This window comes from Sarcophilus harrisii, chromosome 3, assembly GCF_902635505.1.
Source record: "Sarcophilus harrisii chromosome 3, mSarHar1.11, whole genome shotgun sequence".
In the NCBI taxonomy this organism is placed as follows: domain Eukaryota; kingdom Metazoa; phylum Chordata; class Mammalia; order Dasyuromorphia; family Dasyuridae; genus Sarcophilus; species Sarcophilus harrisii.
In genome coordinates, this window is record NC_045428.1 from 30,921,348 (window position 1) to 30,935,767 (window position 14,420).

At 36.5% G+C, this 14,420-nt stretch overlaps 1 protein-coding gene across 4 annotated transcripts in view; it reads right to left on the reverse strand.

Annotated features, from left to right (window-relative positions):
* Positions 1–1,372, reverse strand: part of SPATA16 (spermatogenesis associated 16) — a 261,200-nt gene extending 259,828 nt beyond the window's left edge. For all 4 annotated transcript variants that reach the window (XR_004232757.1, XM_031957676.1, XM_031957673.1 and 1 more), the window contains exon 1: positions 1,298–1,372. The gene's annotated coding sequence lies outside the window, so the exon portion shown is untranslated. The remainder of the gene's footprint in view (positions 1–1,297) is intronic.
* Between the last annotated feature and the right edge of the window lie 13,048 nt (positions 1,373–14,420).

A 14,420-nucleotide genomic window follows, 5' to 3' on the forward strand; every position in this document is an offset into this window, starting at 1 on the left:
TAGGGGAGTAAAAGTATCAGACATGAATTTGAAGATTAACTCAGTAACTTAATTGAACTAGTCAGTATTTAGAAACAAGAATTTTGCTTGCAAATAGCATTGTTTGGACCTTTATAGTAATGTGTGAACTAAAAACTGAATATTCAGAATTCCAAATGAAATGGGGGAAGGTGAATAAATCTTTATCAAGAACCTGTACAGGCACTGTGCAAAGTACTTTACTGTGAAGACCGCGTATTTTAAAATCAGCTGGAGTCAGGAATTCAGGTTACGGGAAAACCGTCAGTCTTTATTCTCAGTGAAGAAAGATCGGAGATGGAAGAGAATGGGCAATAGCAATGTGTGCAGCTGAGTCAAGAAGCTAGCTAGACCAGAAGCCACACGACCAGCAGCTGCTAGCATGGAACCCACGCCAATCTCTCCCAGCTTCTCTTCCTGTCTCTCTCTGCCTCCACCCACTAAAGTCGTCATTTCCTATACAACACATCAGGACTTGCACAGAGAGTGGGCAGGGACCATTCTTTATCCAATCATGTATATTAATAGAGTATAGTCCAATTACTATTTAGCCTCACGTACTTGGGACCTCAGTGCATCAACTCAAACCTCAACCCATTACACTTTACAAGTATTTTCTCATTTGATTCTCATGCCAACCTCAGCATGTAGGAACTATTATTGTTCCCATTTAAGATATGTTAATGGAGGCAGACCAAGGTAAAGTGACTTTTCTGTGTTTCAGATAAATTAGGAACTTCTTGTTACCTTTACAAAAGGATTCTGTATTATTCCAGTACTGCATATAATAACACTTGGAAAAGCTAAGTATATGCATGATTATTTGAAAACTAGGAATGTCAGTACCTAGAACAGCGATTGGTCCATTGGAGATGTCTTGCCCAAGATTACATACAAAGTGTTTGAGGCAGGACTTGAACCCTGGTTTTCTTGAGCCCAAGATCAATATTCTTCTATTCTATCTGACATTCTATCCAACTGAGTATTTTTAAAAAGTAGCTTTATTTTTATTAAATATATTATTATATATTCAAAAGATATCAGATGTAAATGACTATTCTTCTCACCAGCCAACAACAATGAGAATGATGGGTGCCAGTCAGTTTATTATCCTTCTTGGAGTACTAGAAGCTTATTTCCTCCTCTGGAAATTTTTGGAGTGAAAAAAAAAAAAACTGATATTTTAGAAGATCACTCAGTCAGTTTTAAGCCTTAAAAGAAGAGAATTGTTTTGGCACATAATGGAATGAAGGAGGGATTTGGGTATTAAAGGACTTACTTGTGAATCCTGGATCTGCCAGTTTCTAAACTGTGTGATCTCATTCCAGTCACAATATCTATGCACCTCAGTTTTCAAGGCTAGAAAATGAGATTAACAATACTATCTCAGAGGTTTGTTTTCAAGGAACTTAGCTAATATAGTGTGTGTCTGTATATATATATATATATATATATATATATATATATACAGACACACACATATAGACGTGCAAAGATTGTGTTTATATATATAATGAATATACTTTATAATTTCTATATTAACTTATTCATATCTTTGAAATAAACACACATGTATATATACACACATGTGTATGAATGTTTATATATGTGTGAATGTAGAGTCTATGTACACATTTGTGCATGTATCCATGCCCGTGTGTGTATGTAAAATAAATCTGTTTTGTCAACCATAGACTATCTAACAAGTGAAATTTGGAAGGTAATTGTACTTTGGGGAGTTCTGAAACTGAGCACTGAGGTATGATGTGACTCAAGGAGGCAGCCTGAAGACAAGGAGGAGGAAGTTTTGCCAACTAGTGCTAAAAACGATCCGAGGCTCAAATCCAAGAGTAGTTTTAAAAAACAACAAAAGTTTTCACAGTTAACTACTGGTACATCCTACATAGTTCAGGATTTTGGTGGCAATATGCTGATTTTTTTTTTCAGGCATGTGTGCTAACACTGTAAAGTGGGTCAGTCACAGTTACGACTGATCCTGATTTGGTATATCCTTCATTAAAAAAATAAAAAAGTCAAGCTCATGAGCATCTTGAAGAAAAGTTCAAACCTTGTTCTATCCCACTGGCAAAAAACTCTTCTCTAATTCCAGAAAGCCAGTCCAACCTTCAATCTACTCAAGGCACTCTGCCACACAGAGGTGTGGAAAAAAATATTAATTTTTTTTCCTCTTGTTGAAAATCCAACATTTGTCCAGAACAGAAACACCTCTTCATCTTTTATCAATATGGATCTCATTCCAAGAGTTTCACATTTTTTGACAAATGCTATTTAACTCACAGTATAAAGAGGGAACCATTATTTTTATCACCATTTTCCAAAGGAAGGGGGAAAGCCCACAATAGAATTAAATGCTTTTTCTTGCAGAGGATCCCACCACAAATCTGGAAGAACGGATTGAATCGGACCTCTCAGGTCTCAGGATTCTCCTGTGGTGGTCTGTTGCTCTACCTCGAAACCTTGCCCACCACATCAATATGCTGTTGACTGATGCCATTCTCTCCGTGAACCACAAGCTGGAGATGAGTTTCTGCAGCCAAAACATTTGTGTGTGTTTAAAAAGCAAATCACAGCATGCACTGTCGGGGGACTGTGTGTCTAGGAGAGCTGCCATTTTTAACTAAGGGTACACCAACTCCCAAACAGTGACAGCTGATCTGCTTTTTACACTGTTGACACACATGCTGGGGGAAAAAAAGGGTCCTACTAGCAACATTCCTGCACTATGAATTATTCATGACTTTTACATGAAGCAATCGAAATCAACCCTGAGAGCTGACTTTTGGATAGCCCTTTTGACAGAACAGCAATTTGCCCGTTTAGAGATCCCCACCAATGCCAAGGGAAGGCAGGTGGGGCTAACCCTTCTCCTTCATCTCCTTCAAGATTGTCCAAGAAGTTTATTTTATGCTATACATATTATAGATAAACATTGGTAGTTGGAAATAGAGGAAGCTGGCCCGCTGCCTATCCAATTGTATGTGAGTCTACCCAATTGGCATTTTTCAGCTTGCTAAATTTTTAAAAAAATTTACATACATATGCATATGTAATATGAAAAAGAAATAGTTTCTACTAAATTATAAATGACAATTGCTTGTCTCAGAATCAAGAGGACTTGGATTCAAATGCCGACTGTGACATATATGAGTTGTATAATCCTGGAAAAGTCAGAAAATCTTCAATTTGGTGTTAAAAGGGACCTTCAGAGATGGAAACTTGACACTTTAGAAATTTACCCATAGAGTTGCTAAACATCAAGCAATTTTATCTTTAACCCCAGCCTGAGATGCTTGCTATCTCTGCTCTTCTATTAAGGATTTTATTAGCTAGCCTCATTCTTGGGATGATCTTCTAAAACTTGGTTATCACGCCTGTGTTGTCTCATGACTTTCTTGTGTGAATTGTATATCTCTTTTGAGTAATGATGTATCATTGCTTAGTCTGCATTATGATGTTCTGAAGTTTGATTTAAGCATCATAGAATCATATGTTTGCAGGCTGAAAGGAACTTCAGAGAATGTCCAGTTCAGGGATTCTTAGCTTAGGGTTAAGATTTCAAGAGATCTGTGAGTCTACATGGGAAATAATTACATCTTTACTATCACTAACCTCGAACTAAAGGTTAGCATAGCCTTTAATTATTTAAAATGATATTCTCAAAAAAATCATTTATTTTACTGCTCTGCCAAAGGGATTCATGATGCTAAGAAGGAAAGCTTCATCTAATCCCCAGTTTCTTAAACTATGGTTTGAGAACCCATCCTTATAAGGTCTCCTAAGTGAATGGTGGAGTCACGAAATTATATTTTATTATCAGTAAATGTTGGGTTTGTATACTTATTTTAAATATATACATACCAAGGGTCACATAAAAATTTCTCATGCAAAAAGGGGTTATGAGTGGAAAAAGTTTAGCAAGCCCTGATCTAGTCTAACTTCCTAATTTTACAGATGACAGGAGGCTTAGGCATGTCAAGGGATTTGCTTGGGTCACAAAGTCTGAGAACAAAAAGTTCTCAGACAGGATTTGAACTCTGGTCCTCCTGGCTCTGATTAGAGAGCTCATGAAAAAACATGACTTGGTCAGATCACATAATTTCTCTGTCATCATAATATGATCAGGGAGCAGTGGGAAACACCTCAGTGCTTAGAATTCTCTTCCCACTGGATGCCACATACTTCATAATGGTGTAAGTTATTATGCAAACATGCACCTGATCGTATTTATCTTCTTTTATTTCTTGCTTTAAAAAAACCACAAGCTGAGAACTACTCTCTCATTGCTTCTGTCAAGGAGTCTGCTATGAGTTGAACTTATGCAGGAAAGGTTCTTGGTCAGAGTTTTACTCACTTAAGCACATGGGTCTTTGTAGTTGACTTTGTAATCAACAAATACTAAAAGAGACTTATTTTATATTCCTTCTCCCTTTTAACTGAATGGCAATGAAGCTGTGGTCTACTGTAAAATGTTCTCTAAAAGCCAAAGAAATCTGTGAAAAGTTCCTATTCTCATTTCATGGTATCATCAAGGTCACCTTGGACACCTGTATAGATGAAATTCTGATAAAAACTTTATGAAGATGAAAAGTGGATTTATAAAGTGGTTTAGAAGTTATTGATGCTCCTTTAGTCACTTCTTTTTTATATAATAATACTGTCCGTGATTTATTTCTAATCAAATATTTAGAGTTGGAGAATACGCAGAGGTCAGTTAGTTGTTTTTTTCGTTCCTTCCTCCCTCCCTCCCTCCCTCCCTCCCTCCCTCCCTCCCTTCTTCCCTCCCTCCCTCCCTCCCTCCCTCCCTTCCTTCCTTCCTTCCTTCCTTCCTTCCTTCCTTCCTTCCTTCCTCCCTCCCTCCCTCCCTCCCTCCTTCCTTCCTTCCTTCCTTCCTTCCTTCCTTCCTTCCTTCCTCCCTCCCTCCCTCCCTCCCTCCCTCCTTCCTTCCTTCCTTCCTCTCTCCCTTCCTCCCTCCCTCCCTTCCTCCATCCTTTCCTTCCTTCCTCCCTCCCTCCCTTCCTTTTTTTTACAGAGAAGGCCTTGAAAGATTAAGTGACCTGCTTATGGTCACATAGGCACCTAGAAATAGTTTGCTTCAATTAAGCATTCCTTAAACACCTACTATGTGCTGGACACTGAATTAATTACCTGGGATATCTCCAAACAAACAAAACCACAAATCAAAACCAGCCCCTGACCATAGTTTTATTCCAAAACTTGATGCTCAGAGAACTAATACTCAATAGTACCAAACATATTTAGAGATATAGAATACATAGAGGCCAGTTAGTTCACCCTCCCTTGTTTTACAGAGAAAGCCTAGCAAGATTAAATAATTTGCTTGCAGTCACACAAGCACCTGGAAACAGTTTGCTTCAATCAAACATTCCTTAAACACCTACTATGTGCTGGACATTGTACTGAGTACTTGAGATGTCTCCAAACAAACCAAAACCCCAAATCAAAACCAGTCCCTGACCAAAGTTCAGTTCCAAAACTTGATGCTTGGAAAACTAATACTCAAGACTAATTGAGTATTAAAATTGCATCCTCTCTAGCACAGATTTCCTTTTTGTGGATTTGGTCCAATCCGGCTACTTTTCCAAGTTGCCATATTCTCAAAGGCCTTCTCAGTTTTCATTTAGCACTTTGTTGACTTGGATGTTATTTTTCAATGGTGGTCATTCTTCAGACACCCATGATTAACCCATTCCATTGTCCTTCCGGTCAAACTACAGATAGTTTGAGGTAATCAGATATTACCTGCACTTTTGCAAGTTTGTTCCCCTTTCCCCCCGCCAAGAACCCTATTGCTGCTCACGTTGTATCTGGCAATGCTATTCACCATCTTCTACTATATTTTCTCATTATATTTAACAAATGAGGCAGAGGAGGACTTTAGTTTCAACCCAACCTGTGATATTTATGCTTTCTATCACCTGGGCCTAGGTAGGCCTCATGGGATTAAACTGGCATATCTAGGCCCTGTGTGGGCTAGGATTGGGTCATTTTATATTCTAAATCAGTATTGCCTTCAGCCATTGGATATTGCTGCTTAATGGATCTGACTTCAGTTCTAAACCCATTGAAGGCAGGCATTGTTTAATTGTGTCACTTGCTCAATGCAGAAATAGGAATAAGGTTAAAGACTGAAGCTACTAGATGAGGAAGCTCCTTTTACCAAGGCAAGACAGCACTTCTGCAATCCTAGAGCTATCTGGAGCACCAAGGAGTTAGGTCCCAAAGACAGAATGTATCAGAGGCAGGATTTGAATCCAATCCAGGTCTTCCTGGCTTCAAGGCCAGGAAACTATCCCCACCTCACCAATCTGGTTCACAGTAAGTGCTTTATAAATGCTTGTTTATACCCATGCATATATCCTGTAAATAAAAGGCTATTAAAAAATATATATATATATATATATATAAAAAAATGCAAATTCCCCATGGGAAAAAAAAATAAAATAAATGCTTGTTTAATGTGATCTTTTATTTGACCACTGAAGCTATGGAAACATACAGGTTATCTACATAATAATAATAGCTAGACTCTGTAGGGAAGCATTAATGTTTGCAAAATGCTTTTTAAAACATTATAATCTCATTTTACTTTGAATAATCCTTGGGAGTGGAGGGTAGAATATCCCCATTTTATAGATAAGAAAACAGAGGCAGTCAGACATTAAGAGACTTGTTTAGGGTCTCATAGCTACTCCTCATCTGAGATTGGATTTGAAGAAGGGTCTTCCTGACTCCAGCATTCTATCTACTGAACTATCTTGTTGCCTGTCATTTGGACAAGTTAACCTAGCCAGACTATTTGCCCTTATCAAGGTCACAAAAGTAAGCCAGTAAATTCATTAGCTCTGTATTGCTTCTGCTGTCATCAAGGCGACTGTATTACTCTTGCTCCCTGGAAAGTGAAGGGAATGATTTATAAGTGAATGACTTTATAGATGGGAGATAATGATCCTGCCGCTCTTCAAAGTATTAAGTGTTGGATGAGTAATTGACAATTAAAGATTTTTTAAGTCCTCACTCTGATGGTTTTTGGGTGCTATCTTTATGGTTTCATTTTAAAAGTTTTTCCCAGCTTAAGCAGTGACAATGTTTATTTGGAGAAAATGGATTTCTATGTGGGAGGAGTGAATGCTGTGAGAGAGAAAGAGAGGGGAAGATCAAAACATGTTGGAAACATTTTCTGGATTTTGTTTCAATCATATTTCAATTATCTTTAATGAAGATTTAAAGTTTTATGGATTTTGGAAGTGTTTGAGAGCTGGTTAAATATTAATCACTCGTTTTATAATTTCTCAATTACTCTTTGTTCTTGAGAAGATTGGGGAGCCAAATAATGGTTTGAGAAATTGGCAAACTATTGGTTTGAAATTCAGATCTAACAAACCAACCGGCTCCTCCTTCTCCATACAGGATTGTCCCCAAAATCTTAGTCAAGTTTTAAGCTATTAGAAAGCTTAATCAAGTTATTAAAGATGTTCAAAGCTAGTCAAACTAAAAATTTCACCAAGATTTTTGAGACACCCCATATTATCTTCATATGTACATGAGCACCCAAGCTTTATTTAAGGATCAATTCAGGGACCATCTCTTCCCAGGGCACTGACTGCTCTCCCTCCCTCAAGAAATGACTTGGTCTGTATCTTTTGTTTACTTGGATTATGGGCATATTATCATTTTGTCTTCCAGGAGAAGCAGCAGCAACAATAACAACAAAGCCTTTTTAAAAAACCAAACAAACCTGTGATTTCATTGGTGGAAGGAACTCCCGGTATGGAAACTCCTTCTACCACTGCAGATTGATATCTGTTCTGTCTGCAACTTATAGTATTAGCCAGTGCCCTGGAAATACTGAAAAGTTAAGGAATTTGTTCCGAGTCATATTACCCAAAAAGAGTTAGGCTTGGGGCAGCTTTCTATCCATTGTTATTTTGCCTTTTATCTCCACAAATAAGGGTTAATAATTGTTTAGTTGAATTGAATTCCTCCAGTTTCATAAGACAACTCCAACATCTGCCTGATAAGAAAACTTCTGATTGTGTTATCTCTCCACAATGGAACATGAGTTCCGTGAGGGTAATGACTCTCATTTCAAAAAGAAAATAATATGTGCATCCAAGGCTTAGCATTGTGCTTGGCAAATAGAAAGTGTTTAAGAGATGCTTTCTCTCCACTCCTTCCATTCATTCCTCTCTTCCTTTGTAATTTTCTTTCTTCTCACCTCCTTTCTTCCTTTCTTCTCTCCCTTCCTTCCCTTTTCTTCCTTCTTTCCTTTTATCCTTTGTTCCTTTTTCTTTTCCTTCCTTCTGTCTTTCCTTTCTTCCATTCTTTGTTCCCTTTATTTTCCTCTTCTTTCTTCCTTCATGCCATCTTTTCCTTGCTTCCTTCCTTTCTTCCTTCCTTCCTCCCTTCCTTCCTTCCTTCCTTCCTTCCTCCTCCCTCTCTCATTCCTTGCTTTCTTCTTTGCTTCCTTCCTTTCTTCCTTCTTTCTCCTATTCCTTCCTTCCTTCCTCTCTTTTACCCTCCTGTCCCTTCTTCTCTCCTGTCTTCCTACTTTACTACTTCTCTTCCTTTTCTCCATTCCTTCCTTTTTCCTTTCTTTCATTCTTTGTTCCATTATCTTTTCCTTCCTTGCTCTCTTTCTCACTCCCCCTTCTTACTTTCTTCTTTCTTTTCTTTCTTTCTTTCCTTCCTTCCTTCTTTCCATCCATCACCTTTTCTTTCCTGGTCTGCCTTCCTTCTCTCTTTTCCTTCCTTCCTTTTTCTATTCATTTATCCAATATTATCCTATCCCCCAAAGTCCATCTATATGTTAGAGAAAACAAATAAGTATGATGTTTAGACTTCCACTTAATCCCAAACTCTGCATTCCCAAAACTAGCCTGGAAATGAGAAAATTTTGTGGGAAACATGGCTGTCTGCAAATATTTGAAAACCTGTCACTTGGAAGGATTTGATATCTTCTGCTTGACTTCAGAGGGCAGAATGAAGAACCAGGAGATGACACAGAGAGTAAGAGAAATAAACTTGACTGAAGAAAAAAGCAAACTCCCTAACAATTAGAGCTATTCAGAAATAAGAAGGACTGCTGTGAGTGGTGGTGGGCTATTCTTCCCTAAACATCATGCAACAAAGGCTCACACTCCTTCCTGTTTCTTTCCAGGTTAGACTAGATGCCTCTGGGACCCCTGCCTCTGAAGCTCTGGGATTCTCTTATTTACCTCTTGAAGGTTCTGTTGTTAAAAGAAAGGAAGCTGACTCACTAGCAGCTGGGTGAGTCAGGAGGTGTTTGTCTGGAAACTCCCCTCAAGTGAAAAAACAAACAGGAAACAAAAATGACAAGAAACAGGGTTGGAAATGATGGTGCTAGTGCGTTGGTGTAAGACTGTGTATGTGATGGGGGCGACAGCATCACTGTGCCTCCATGTCTCCTATTTCTAAATTTCCCAGAGGACCCAGTACTCCAGGCTCAACTTATGCTATATTAAGTTGGGGGAGGAATTCTACCAGAAGAAGCACATTTCTGAAGCTCTTCTTCTAAATTAATGGCTATGGAGAAGGGAAGTCAAGGTGGGTTTTCCTGGGAAACAGGAATTAAAGGGGAGAGGATAGGCTTTTATTCAGTTCCTTTACTTCTAAGGAGACACAGTGCCCACTTCCTTATCTTCCATCCCTTTCTTCCTATCTAACTCCTGAAAGTCTGGAATTAATGGAGGCAAGGAGACAAAGATCTGGGGGAATCATGAGATTGACAGAATTGAGAAAGGGATCATAAGGGTTAGCTGCTCCAATCCTCCTACTTTTTACAGATTACCAAAGTGGTAGAATAGAGCCCTTTAAAAGAGGAATTCCTAAATCTGAGGGCTACAAACTTTACACATACACACACACATACACACACACACACACACACACACACACACACAACATACACACATTTCTGATCATTACATTTTAAGATAATTGGTTTCCTTTTAAAATTTTATATATTTAAAACCTAATCAGAGAAGGTGCTTATGACACAAAAAAGGCTTAAGAGTTCCCTACATATCATTATGTACATCATTATTGATTAGAGTATTAGTTTTAATTGACAATTCGATTCTACTAAAAAGCAAATGAAGTTTCTTTAGCCTAATTGCCATATAGTTTTTAAAAAAAATATTGTAACATTGCAAGTGTTATAAAAACAGACAAATAAAGGCAAAAAACCTTTCTTTAAAAGTTCACTGAGCCAAAATATACCTTGGAGATCTAATCTGACTCTTCCATTTTACAGATGAGGAAATGGAGGCCAAAAGTCACACAAGGATGTAGGTAGGAGGGCTGGAATTCAAACCAAGATCCTCTAGCTCTCAATACAGGGCCATTTGTTTGGCAGAGGATGTTTAGAGCTTCGGTAGACTAATGGAGAGGCAACTAAATGGCCCAGTGGATACAGCACCAGGCTTTGAATTAGGAAGACCAGGATTCAAATCTGGCTTCAGACACTTACTAGCTGTATGATGCTGGGCAAGTTTGTCTCAGTTTCCTCATCTGTAAAAGGAGCTGCAGAAAGAGATGGCAAGCCAATGCAGGATTTCTGCCAAGAAAAGTCCAAAATGGGGTCACAGAGAGTTGGGCACAACTTAACAACAACATACTGATGGAGAATGATTATAATTTTTTTCCTTCTGCCTCAAATCCCACCTTCAATGCAGCTATAATCAGGAGACCATCAGTCAGGGGCACAAACTCATTATTAAGCTATAGTCATGCAGGGTCCTTCTTTTTAGGGACATAGAAAAGAGCTGGTTGGTGGCAAGTGAAATTCACACAACCGTGTGTGCAAGCAATAGACAATACAATTCACCCTCAAACTTTAACTGGGATGATCTCTCAAGACATCACTGAACTCTTTTGTTTAAGTAATGTTGGCTAATAGAGATTTAAGTGGTAGCTGGTGGGAGGGCATGGAAGCATTCATGCATGTGAAATCAGAAGAACACCCACAGGGTCAAATTTCTTGATGAAAAGAGATTTTAGAAGGGAATCAGAGACCTCCTGAAGGTACAGCTCCTGTCACTTGAAAAGTCATATTTAGGTTCAGGTCTAGGAGTGGGGAGCCTAACAGAGCCTTAAGCTTAGAGAGAAAAAAAGGGAAGAAAGATATTATCAACTAAGGTATTTTTTTTTCCAATGGCTGCCTCAAAAAGAATGATGTATGATTTTTTTTCCATCTGTATTTTTAACAGTCTAAATTTCATCTAGGACTGCTTACTCTTAAAGTACACCATGTATGCTTTAATTTTAATGGAAGAAGAGCTAAGATAAATAGCAAGACATAAGTGTTTGATTTACTAGGAAGGACAGAATGACTAAATCGTATATTCAAAGGAATTGAGATCAGGAACTCTGATTTCCACTTGGCAATTGTAATTCCCGTTTATGGGTGTTCCTGAAACAGTTTTAAATGGGTTACTTTTATTTCAACCATCAATCTTCTACCTGTCAGACTGTAATGCACCATCGGAGTCAGTTGCAACTCATATCCTTCATATCTAGTACCGTGTATTACAAATGCTGCCTCTGGAGTAAGAAATCTTGAGTTCAAATCTCAATTTTTCCTTTCCTATCTCTTTGACATGGAAAAAGTAATTTAGCTTTGTGGGACTTATTGAAAATGATGAGATTGAACTAGTTCGCCTCTGAGGTCACTTTGAAGTTCTAATTCTAGGATATCTTAAAAAGGACTTTAATGCTTTTGGCTCTGTCAATCCCATCAATCAATAAACATTTGGGAAGTGCCTTTTATTATTTTCCAGGCATTATGTGAAGAATCTGGGAAACAAAAAGAGGCAAAGGATAGTCTCTGTTCTCAAGGAAGGGAACTAACATGCAAGCAAATGTATACAAAGCAAGCTATATACAGGAAATACTTTAATGGTGGGATGACACTACAATAACAAGGGGTTGGGGAAGGTTTCCAGTAAAGATAGTATCGATTAATTGAAAAAAAGAGCTCTATTTTAATGCGTTAGCCTTTCAAACCAGACCATTATGTCTCAGAGTTATTTGTATTTTAAATGTAATTTTAAAACAATAAAACTTGCCTATATCTCTACTTAATTTATCCACAGCATTCTTAGTTCATTTGAGTTGTTATTGTTTAAGCATTTCAGTTGCATCCAACTCTTTATGACCCCATTTGGGGTGTTCTTGGCAAAGAAACTAGAGTGGTTTGCCATTTCCTTCTCCAGTTCATTTTACAGATGATAAATTTAAATAAATAAAGGTTAAGTGACTTGCCCAGGATCACACAGCAAGTATCTGAGACCAGATTTGAACCTAGAAAGATGAGTTTTCTTGACTCTGAGGGGGTACTTTACTCATTGTGCCACCTGACTGCTCAGCTCCTAAATCATACTTGGACCAAATACATTTGGAACTTTACAAATGTATGGGTAAAGATGAAGTGATGATACTTATATCTCGCTAAACAATTTTTCTGTGTAATGTAACTGTAAGCACCTCTTCCTCTTACATGGGATCTTACATTCTCCTTTAAAGAAAGCTACCCCCAGTTTAGGACATTTAATACCCACCAACATGTTTACTTTTACTAGTCATTCAGAATACAGATCATTTCAAAACAAAAAGACAAATCAAATAGCATAAAATAACATTAAAAATACATGGGAGAAACAGGAAAGGAAAGAAGAGTTGTCAACTCCAAAGGCAAAATTTGTCTTTCTAGGATAATAATAAAAAAGGGATTGAACCTTGAGGAATAATGAGAATTAGTATTTTAGCAAAAGAAATATAATTTGTTTCATTTAATATTTTATCTATTTCATAGTTTTCATAGTTGAAGTAGATAGAAAAGATTAAGATAGATTTCATTCCCATTAGGCAGCCTCAAGAATAACTAGAGAAAAATGTTAGAATAAAAATTACATTTATTATTTCAATCAATCAACGACTATTTATTAAACATCTACTATACTTGGTTTGGTACTAGACCTTAGGAATACAAAGGTAAAAATGAAACAGTCTGTTTTCAAGGAGATTATTTTCCTTTAGACTCACTTATAGCAATAAGTGTGAATGATATAAATTCTCCAATAAAAGAAAAAAAGAATTACATGTTGAAGCAAGAAACAAAATCCACAGACTGTTTACAGTAAGGACATTTATTAGAAAATGTCATGTCTAGATAGAAATCAACAGGTTGCTTTTAAACAGATTATGCTACTACAAGTTCAAAAAAAGGAGAGGTAAAAGTAATCCCATCTAATCAATTCAAAGTAGAAAAAGAAACAAGATATTACTTAATAGTAAAATAATAATGCATAATAAATATGTAATATTTATCGATATATAGGCACAAAAACTTTCCAATAACGTTTTGAAAAGAAGATTATCTGATTGTAAGCAGGAAAAGACAAAAATGTAATAGGAGACCTTACCCCTCCATTTTCAGAATGTAAAAATAATTAAAAGATTAATAAAGAAATCATTTATTTAAGCTGTTTATTAAACTAATTGGCATCAGAAAATGTATAAAAGCTTCTCAAGAGCAGGGACTTTTTCATATTTGTAATTTTATTTTTAGTACCTAATATAGGGCCTAGAATCTTGCAGGCAATTAATAAATGGTGATCAATTGATTGACATAGATAACTAAATGGGAGAAAGTAATTAATATGTATTTTTTTATAATATATATAGAACACATAAAATTTGATCATAAAAGAGTCCCAGAAAAAAGAGAGTGATGAAATTATGCATGCCATATTATATAGTACAATGCAATAAATTAGAATTAAATAGCTAATATTAACCAAAAAAAAAAAAAAAAAAAACTACATAGAAGTTATAGGTTAAAAGAAGGAAATAAAAACAAAAGAATTTAAAAGACAATGAGAACAATATTACCACATATCAAAATCTATGAATTGAAGTGGAGGTAGTTCTTAGATTTAAATCTAATAATTGATAAGAAGAAAAGACATAAATTAGCCTTTCATTGAGGTAGAAAGAGAAAGCCTTCATACAAAGCAAAGTTTAAAAAGGGATATTATAAAGCAGATATGAAAAAAGCACAGTGAGGAAAAGAATGAAAATAATTAACCAAACAATTTTTATGATAAAAAATAGACAAACTTTTTAACATCTCAATTTGAAAAAGAGAGAGAGAAAATACAAATTAGGAAATATACTGACTGAAAAAAAAAAAAAGAACACAACAAACAGAATCACAATAAACATAAAAGAAATTAGAACTATTACTGGAGAAAACCACCTGAAACTACATTTTAACAAATGAGGGAATTTAAAGGAAATGGATGGTTATTTACAAAATATAAATTGTTGAAAATTGCTAG